The sequence below is a fragment of the Anser brachyrhynchus genome (assembly GCF_964034855.1).
Source record: "Anser brachyrhynchus genome assembly, chromosome: 2".
NCBI classification, from domain to species: Eukaryota; Metazoa; Chordata; class Aves; order Anseriformes; family Anatidae; genus Anser; species Anser brachyrhynchus.
In genome coordinates, this window is record NC_137695.1 from 101776315 (window position 1) to 101785869 (window position 9555).

A 9555-nucleotide genomic window follows, 5' to 3' on the forward strand; every position below is an offset into this window, starting at 1 on the left:
CTGCAGTGAGCCTTGTTGCCCTCAGGAAAGGAAGAAAAGCTGGAGAAGAACTGTCAGAACTCTGTACGTTCAGTTCTGTCAGACCCAAGCTGCCTACAGTGTCTGCCAGCATAAAAGAAAAGAAAACAGATGCTTGTCCAGTATCAGACTCAATGATACCTCCTAAGAGACTTTGCTGTGGTTGGTTAAACAATAAAGTAAAAAAAAAAGAGAGAGAGAGAATTAGGTTAGTGGAATGTACTTGCCAAAACAAAAGCCTACAATGTCTGCCTGACCAGCAAAAAGCCTTTGCAGTCACCATTAACGTTTTCACCTCTAGGCATAGTTCTTAGTCTCCTGGCACAAAAATACTGGAAAAAGACACATAAACAAATGTGATGAGACCTCAGTCAGGAGTAGTCTCTTTCTGAAAAGAATTGTTAAGGTATTGTAGTTTTGAAACTACAAAACAGAACAGAATTAAATAAATTATTTTAGTATAAAGAGAGAGAGAGAAAGTTTTTGTATTGTTACACCACAACCTGACAGCATGATCAGGTACTAAATCTTTCTCATTACAGATAGCTGACACAGGAAAGGAAAAGAAGGAAACCATCTGCCACATTTTCAAACAAAGGCTGAAGACAGTTGTCTTAAAGTTTAGCTATTTTAGTATCCTTTCCCTGGATTTTTGCTTTGTTATATAGTTAACTGTGACTTTGATCCTTAGTGTTGTTACCTCCTGCTTATGATCCTTAAGAAAAATAACAGCAGAAACTTGCTAATAGGAGACCCACCACAGGCCATAGTCCTTTTTCTCATATTTCATAAAAATGAAAAATAAACAAACAAAAAGATCTCTTCATAAATGTTTTCAGTCAATCATGTAATGCTCTTTTTTTTTTTCCTTCAAAGGTGAAAAAGGAAGTCTTTCAAGGTTTGATTCTCAATCCTTGTGCACCTTACTGGACAAAATACACACAAACATGTATTTCACATTTATGTACAGCATCTGTATTGTTTTGGTCAGTAAACAGGATCCTCATAGAATCATGCAATCACAGAGAACTCAGGCTGGAAAGGAGGTCAGGAGCTCTCCAGTCCAACCTCCTGCTTACAGCGGAGCCATTTCTGAGGTCCAGTCTGGTTTTTCAGGGCTTGAAAACCTCCAGGGTTGGAAACTACACAGTCTCTTTTCCTCCCCCTCTTCAAGGGGAGGAAGTTTCTCCTTATATCCAGCTTGAACATCTGTTTCAACTTAGGCCCATTCTCCCTCTTCCTCCCACCATGCACAGCTGTGAAAGGCCTGACTCCATCTCCTCAGTAACCTCCCTGCTGTCCCTCTGTGGCGGGTGTTAGGTGCTCCTGAAGACACCCTAGTTTCAGGATGGAGCTGGTCCCTCAGCCTCTCTCCACAGGTCAAGTGCTCCAGCTCCTCAGCATCCTGGGGGTCCTCTGCTGAATTTATTCCAATTTGTTGATGTCTTTCTTGTATCAGGGGTCTACAACTAGACAAAGTATTGTGGATGTGGTCCAATGAGTGCCAAGTAGAAGAGGATAATCACTCCCAGTACCTGCTGGCCATGCATCTGTTCATGCAGACCAGGGAGGTTCTGGTCACCTTGGCTGGCTCAGGCTCAGCTTACTGCCCACCAGGCCCCGCTGCCTTTCTTGTATGGATGCTCCCATGGAGTTGCTTCCAGCTTGTACATCCACAGCCAGTTGCCTCTGCAGGGGCTCCTCCATCCCAAGGGCAGCTCTTAGGATTTGTCCTTGCTCAGTTTCATAAGGTTCCTATCAGCCCATTCCTCCAGCTTGTCCAGGTCTCTCTGAACGGGACCCTGCCCTAAACCTTATCAACTGATATCCTACAGTTTGGCTTCACTTGATACATATGTGTTCTATTACATCCTCCAGCTCAGTGATAAAGATGTTTACAAGGACAGGTCGCAGTACAGCCCCCTGCAGTTTTCCACTTCTTACAAAACTCCAAGTCAAGCATGACTCATTAACCATGACCTCCTGGATATGACCATCCAACCACCTTTTTACCATTTAGAAGTCCAGCTATCTAGACCATAATGTCTCAGCTTTGATATAAGAATATTGTGGGTGACAGTGTCAAAAACCTTGTCAAAGTTGAAGTAAATGACATCCAGTGATTTTATCATAGAAGGCAGTAAACTCAGTCAGGCTTGATTTACCCTCAGTTAATCCAAGCTGACCCTTCCTAATCACTTTCTTCTCCTGCATGTGCCCATAAAATTGTTCCCACAGGACTTAGTTTGTGACTTTCCTAAGAAAAAAAGCAATGCTGACCAGTCTGTAGTTCCTTGAATCATCATTTTATGAATACGAGTATGTGGAATGTTAATCAGGCTTGTTGGTTTCAAAATACTGAGTGACCATAAGTCAGGAAAGAATTGCTGAGACCAGTCTTGAGCAGGAATGTGAATTAATTAATATGCAGGAATTGTGTAAGTTGATTAACATGCAGGAATGTGAGTTGACTGACATGCTTATCTTGCTCATCTGTCCAAAGTACAGGATAGATGTTGGAGGTTTGCAGTTGAACATTCATCATGTGTGAGGCCTGGCAACCGTAGCAACTAAGGGACAGCTAGGTTGAGACAGAAACCTCACAGACTGATGTTGTTTCAAGTGAAGCCGGGAAAGCAACCATGCCTCTGTACTGAAAATTAGTGTCACTGCCTCCCCCTCTTTTCTTCTTGACTGACAATGCAACAAGCCTTGCTAAGAGCCAATCAGCACACAATAAATGACTTAGTCCCACCTCACAAAAAGTATAAATTTGGCATTTAGAAACTTCCAATCTGAGGATGAGTACTCCAATTATTGGACAGGTCGAATGGCCTGGACCTCTCTCCTCCCTAAGCAGGGATGCCTCTTTGGTTAGACTCTTGCCTGACTGTTGGACATTACCCAGGAAAATATGGATAATTAAAGCACTAAACTATTAACTTGAGTTCGATTATTGCAGTAAGTGAATTTACCAAGCAGCAACTCTGAATCTGTTATATCTGTCACCTTATAAACTACTCATCTTTTCAACTTTGAAAAACTGTCTCTGTGAAAGTCTTTGTTAGGGCTCTGAAACATTGACTCTCATAAACTGTTATACATGCAATCCTTTAGAGATAAACTGCTGACCAAGTCTGGGACTAGGATTGGATCTAGCTGAACCTAGGCTCCTCTCTGAGGAGTTTAGAAAGCAAGACAGTCCTTTCTGAACCTCATCACAGAATCACAGAGTCACAGAATGTCTGAGGTTGGAAGGAACCTCTGAAGATCATCTAGTCCAACCCCACTGCCAACCGGGATCACCTAAAGCACATTGCGCAGGATGGCATCCAAGTGGGTTTTGAATATCTCCAGAGAAGGAGACTCCACAACTTCTCTGGGCAACCTGTTCCAGTGCTCTGTCACCCTCACAGCAAAGAAGTGCCCTCTTATATTCAGATGGAACTTGCTGTGCTTCAGTTTGTATCCGTTGCCTCTCATCCTCTCACTGGGCACAACTGAAAAGAGTCTGGTTCGATCCTCTTGACACCCTCCCTTCAGATATTTATATACATTGATAAAGACTCAATGACTCAATGGGAGGACCTCCCTCAGCCACATATCCTTAAAGTGACAGAGTGCAACATTTGTTTTTCTCCAGTTGCTATGTACTTCTCTTGGTCTCAGTTACTATTACAGCATCATCACTCTATTGCAGATCGTTCTTCTTCTTAAGCCCTGTTTCTAATCCTAGATGACTGTGAAACCTAGTCAGCAAAAGTCAGGCAAAGCAGCCACTGAGTGCTTCAGCCTTGTCTGTGGCCACTGTCACTAAACCAACCACTCATTATAAACAGGTCCTCATTTTCCTTGTTCAATCTTCTCCTTCTACTGTAGCAATAGAAGCTCTACTTGTTGCTGTTGACATCCCTTGCAAATGTCAACTGTGGATTATTTTGATTACTTTTGCTGCAAATGGGGAGGCTATTGGTGCTGCGATGAGATACCAAATCAACTTAAGCCCTTCGAGTCCACATAGCCTTCATGTTATAGTCAGGGTTTCCCAAGTTATAAGTACATAATTTCCTGTCTCAGTTTGATGAGAAATTTACGTATTTGCATATTATATTTTCTTGGCATAAGTATTAAATAAACTGCCTCTTGGTTTCTGTGGTCAGCAACCTCTGCTTGTGCAGATACCATCGTAGATGTATTTAATACCTGTGCATTTATTCAGTTATTAATGGACAGGAATTACTTTGTGATTAGGTTTTCTCCCACACTTTCCAACACTGCTGCAAGCTCTTTAGGAAGGACAGGCTGGGAAGATGAGCAGGGAATGCTGACCTTTTTGGGAGAGAGCAGGTGGAATACATGCAGCTCTGCCTGGGGATTGCAGAAGAGCCATCTGAGTGTCTATGGACTAGGATAAAAGGGATGACAGGGACAGGGGGAACGTTACAGTGGGGGGTTGCTCCAGCCACCCTGAAAAGCAAGCCCTAGACTTTCTGAGACTAAACTGTGGCCTCTTCAAGGATCTGCTTGAAAGAGTCTTGTGGTATAGGACCCTGGAGGGAAAAGAGCCCAAGAAAACTTGTTAATATTCAAGGATCACTTCTTCCAAGCTTAAAACAAGATCCATCTCAATTAATAGGAATTCAGGCAAAAATGACAGAAAGGTAGCCGTGCAGAAGAAGACCTGGGGGTCCTGGTGGATACTGAGTTGAGTATGAGCCTGCACTGTGCCCTTGCCACAAAGAAAGCTGATGATATCCTGGGCTGCATTAGGCAATGTATAGCCAGCAGATTGAAGGAGGTGATCCCTTCTCTCTGCTCGGCACTTGTGAGGCCACAAGTGGACCTGTAGTATTGTTTCCAGTTCTGGGCCTTCTAGAACAAGAGAGACATAGATATACTGGAGAGAGTCCAGTGAAGGGCCACAAAGCTGAGGAAGGGACTGGAGCAACTTTCCTATGAGAAAGAGTGAACTGGGAATCTTCAGTTTAGTGAAGGTTCAAGGGGATCTCCATGTAAATACTTGAAGGGAGGGTGCATGGAGGACATAGCCAGGCTTTTTTTAGTGGTGCCCAGTGACAGGACACAAGACAGTGTGCACAAACTGGAAGATAAGAGGTTCCCTCTGAATATCAGGAAACACTTCTTTATTGTGAGGGTGATGAAGCAATGGCACAGGTTGCCCAGAGAGGTTGTGGAGTCTCCCTCCTTGGAGATTTCAAAAGCCATCAGGACACGCCCCGGAGCAACCTTGCTCTGTATAGCTCTGCTTGAACTGGGGGGTTGGACCTGATGACCTCCAGAGGTCCCTTCCAACATCAGCCATTCCATGATTCTGTGATGGAAAACAGTTCCCACAGACACAAATTGCTGATACCAGGCAGAAAATAGATCTTTAATACTGTAAAATGTATTAGGTTGACATGTATTAGCTTTTGGTAGTAGGGGAGAGCTTCAGGGTGGCTTCTGTGAGAAGATTCCAGAAGCTGCTCCATGTAAAGTAAGAGCCAGTTCCAGCCAGCTCCAAAAGAGACCTGCAACTGGCCAAAGCTGAAACAATGAGCCATCCTGGTTAAGCCTCTGTGAGAGTATATTTAATAAAGAAAATAAAGCTGTGCAACACCATATGGGAGAGAGAAGTGAAAAAAATGTGTAAAGAAACAACCCTGCAGACACCAAGGTCAGTGATGGAGAAAGAGGAGGTGCTCCAAGTGCTGGAGCAGAAGTTCCCCTGTGGCCTGTGGAGACGACCATAGTGGAGCTGGCCATCCCCTGTAGCCCATGGAGTACCACACCTCTATGCTGCAGCTTATCGAGGTCCTTACAGGGAAGTGGGTGGATATGGCCTGAAGTAGGCTGCAGCCCATGTTGGAGCAGACTCTGGTCTGGAAGTGCAGCCTAAGGAGACGAGCCCATGGTGGAGCAGGGGATATGGTGGGAGCTGCTGTCTGTGGGGGGTCCATGCTTGAGCAGTCCATTCCTGAAGAATGGACTCTGTGGTATGGATCCATATTGGAGCAGTTCTTGAAGAACTGCCATCTGTTGGAAGCCCACATAGGATCACTTTGGAAGGACTGCATCCCATGAAAGGGACCCCATGCTAGGTCAGGTGAAGAGAGTGAGGTGGAGGGAGCAGCAGAGATGAACTGTCATGGACTAAATGCAGCCCCCATTTCCCATTCCCCTGAGCCACTCTGGGGGAGGACATAGAAGAGGGTGGATGTGGGGAAGGCGCTAATCTGTTATCAATAGGCAAAAAATTACATTAATCTCCTTGATTTGGAGTCTGTTTTGCCTGTGATGGTAAGTGATCTCCCTGTCCTTATCTCAATCTATGATTTTTTTTTTTTGCATTTTTCCTTTTGTCCTTCTGAAGATGGGGAGTGAGAGAGTGTCGTGGTGCTTCAATGCCCAGCAGTGTTAAACCACCATATGAAGATACACGTTGTTGGTTTCTGTTGGAGGTTCTAACACTGGGCCTTTCTTTGATGCTATACTTAAAAACTAATGTTTCAAACTTAATTTGGCCTTTAAAAAGTAAGGCTATACACACACATACAAACATACACGAAAGAAATAAAAACTGTAGATTATGTTAAAAATGTTGAAGTTTCCCACCAGTAACGAGACGTTTCTGGAAACAGCTTTTCAGATTCCTCTAGTGACTTCTGGTTGCCAAAGACAGACATAATATTTTCTCATTATTAGTTCTTCAGTAGAGACAAAACAGAGTATTGTGTTCTTTGCAGTCACACCGAGGAAGAGGTATTTTTAACAAGTAATTTAAGGGAGTAAAATGAAGGAAGGATGGCTGAAGAATTTACAATGATGCATAATTATTGGAGTGAGTGAATCTGTGAACACTTCTGTCAGGTTTCTTCAAAAAAAATAAAAAGAAATCTTCTTGATAAATCTGATTTAAAAAGTGATGTAGGCAGGAAGAATAAGGAAAATAGAGTGCATGTAATGCATTCCTGCATTACACCTGGTAATTCTTAATCTGCGTTGTTTCACATTCATCAAAACAAGACAAACAGCTGTAAATTGTGGAGGCATTATTTGTGTATCTTGTTATTTCAGTCAAATCATCAGTTTTCCAAGTGGAAAGCAAATTTTTTTCCACTTAACACTATCTTTGGCAAAGCAGTATATTTTACATTTGCACTTTCAAATGTGGACAAGAGATGTCATCCAACCTGTTCCTTTGCATACCCAACAGCTTTTAAAAATATGGACTTGTGCTACATACACTGGAAGTCATTTTTCATACTATTCATTTAAAATACATTACTGTAATCACAGAATCATAGAACGGCTTGGGTTGGAAGGGAGCTTAAAGACATATAGTTCCACCTGCCCTTCCATGGGCCGGGACACCTCCCGCTAGATCAGATTGTCCAGGGCCTCATCCAACCTGGCCATGAACACCCCCAGGGATGGGGCACCCACAACTTCTCTGGGCAACCTGTTCCAATGCCTCACCACTCTCAAGAGTAAATAATTTCCTCCTAACCTCTAATCTAAATCTTCCTTCTTTTAGTTTAAAGCCATTCCCCCTTGTCCTATCACTATCTGCCTGTTTAAAAAGTTGCTATCCAATCTTCAGTTGCTATCAGACAGGGCTTCCAAAAACCCTCAGACCAGACCAGAGGTTTAATGACACCAGTGCTATTACCTCATTATCTTCATATCTTTTAACCTTCTCTATGGTTAAGAGAATCTATAGTAAAATCTACGGTTATAGCAAGAAGTTTCTTGAGTCCCATTGTTAAGGAGCAACCCACTTACATGAAGAAGTAAAGTGACTAAATTCTGAGTTCTGGAAAACCATATCTTACTGTCTTGAAGATATTGATTACAGGTCATTTATCCTTTGCTTCAATTTCTCATCCATTAAAGGAAGATAATGATACATAGCTGCTGTATGTACCTCACTGGCATACAGAGGAGACTTCTAATTGCATTTAGATTAATTTCTCATTGAAACTGGTGATTAAATTAAGATTCATATTAATGGACTATTTATAAAAACTGTATATGCATAAGGTTTGAGGATACCTTACAAAGTAAGACAACCATTCCTCTGTTCTTGTCCATGCAGCCTAGTTGTAACAGATGGTCATGTACTGTCTTTTAAAATCTCTGTTCTATTGGTTAGTTATCCTTGCAAGATTTTCCCCTCGATTTCTGAAAGTAATCATTTCTATGGCAAATCAAGTTAATTATTTCTTGATGATAAGAAAAAAAATATTCCTAACACATTTTACTGCCTGAAGATTATGTTTCCTCTCAGTCTTCCTATTTCTCTTTGTCTTGTTCTGTCATCTATGGAAGAATACCTTGTAAAAATTTTTATTAAAGATAGTTTGCAGATGTCGATGTGATTTTTTTATTATTATTATTATTTTAGGCCACACAACTACTAAATATTAAAAATATATTACTTCTCTTAAGTATGGCACTGGTTAGATCCCAGGTGATGTCTGCATTATCTACAACAATATCTTTTTGGCTCAAATAAAGTACATGAACAGTTAAAATCCCTCAGATCAATTATTCCTCTCTCCTAGCAGGATTTTTCTCCCTATTTTAAATTTGTGTATATGCTGGGGGCAAGAAGGTAGGTTGTCTTCAAAAATAGTACTTGTCCTTTTGTCATGTTAATTTCAGGCTACATCATCATTTATAACATTCATTCTTAATTTAAAGTTTATCCTTCTGGAACATTTGGGTCTTCCTCTACTATATATAAGAAAATTCTTATTCCATTACCTTCGGTATTTAATATAAATTCTGTGTAGTTCCAGGTCTAAGAGAGAGTAATCTCTGTCTTGGAGAAGGTTTTCATTGAATCACAGGGAAGTTTTATGCTAGTTAACAGAGATCTGTTGAAGCTAAGGAATCACTGGCTGGACTTCTGATGGATAGCCATAATAGGCCCTGTATATGCAAAATGCACAGTTCTGCAGCAGACTTGTGAGAGATGAGAATCTCTAATGAGAGATTTCAGACAATAAAGACGGAAAAACAACTGAAGACTATACTTTTAGTCTAAATCCTCAGCGGTCACCACACTAGCTATATGTAACCTGTTGTTAAGACAATTTCTGAAATACAACAAGCATTCAAAGAGATTAGATAAGAAGAAAGAAAAGAAAGCTCATTGTCTCACTGACGTGAGAAAGAAGAGAGGGCTCCAGCAGTTTGGATGCGTGTGCCAGATGAAGTTCTTTCCTTTGACAGAAACTATGCTCTTTGGCCTGATAGATGGCTACATAATAAAAATCTAGCTGTGCAGATGATGGGAAGACAATATAGCAAATATTTGTGGCAGACATCTAGCACTGCTCTATCAGGAAACAAGCAGAACAAAGGACAGAATGCAACATGATGCCTACTATGGTCTACTGCAATAAAATAAATAACTGAATTTCATGAGCTCTGGTCATGGGCAGCAGAAAAGTTAGTACTGGAAATGTAAAATGAGAGTATGTTGTACACCAGTTTGAAAAGGTAATAATTTAAATTTTAAGTAAAATA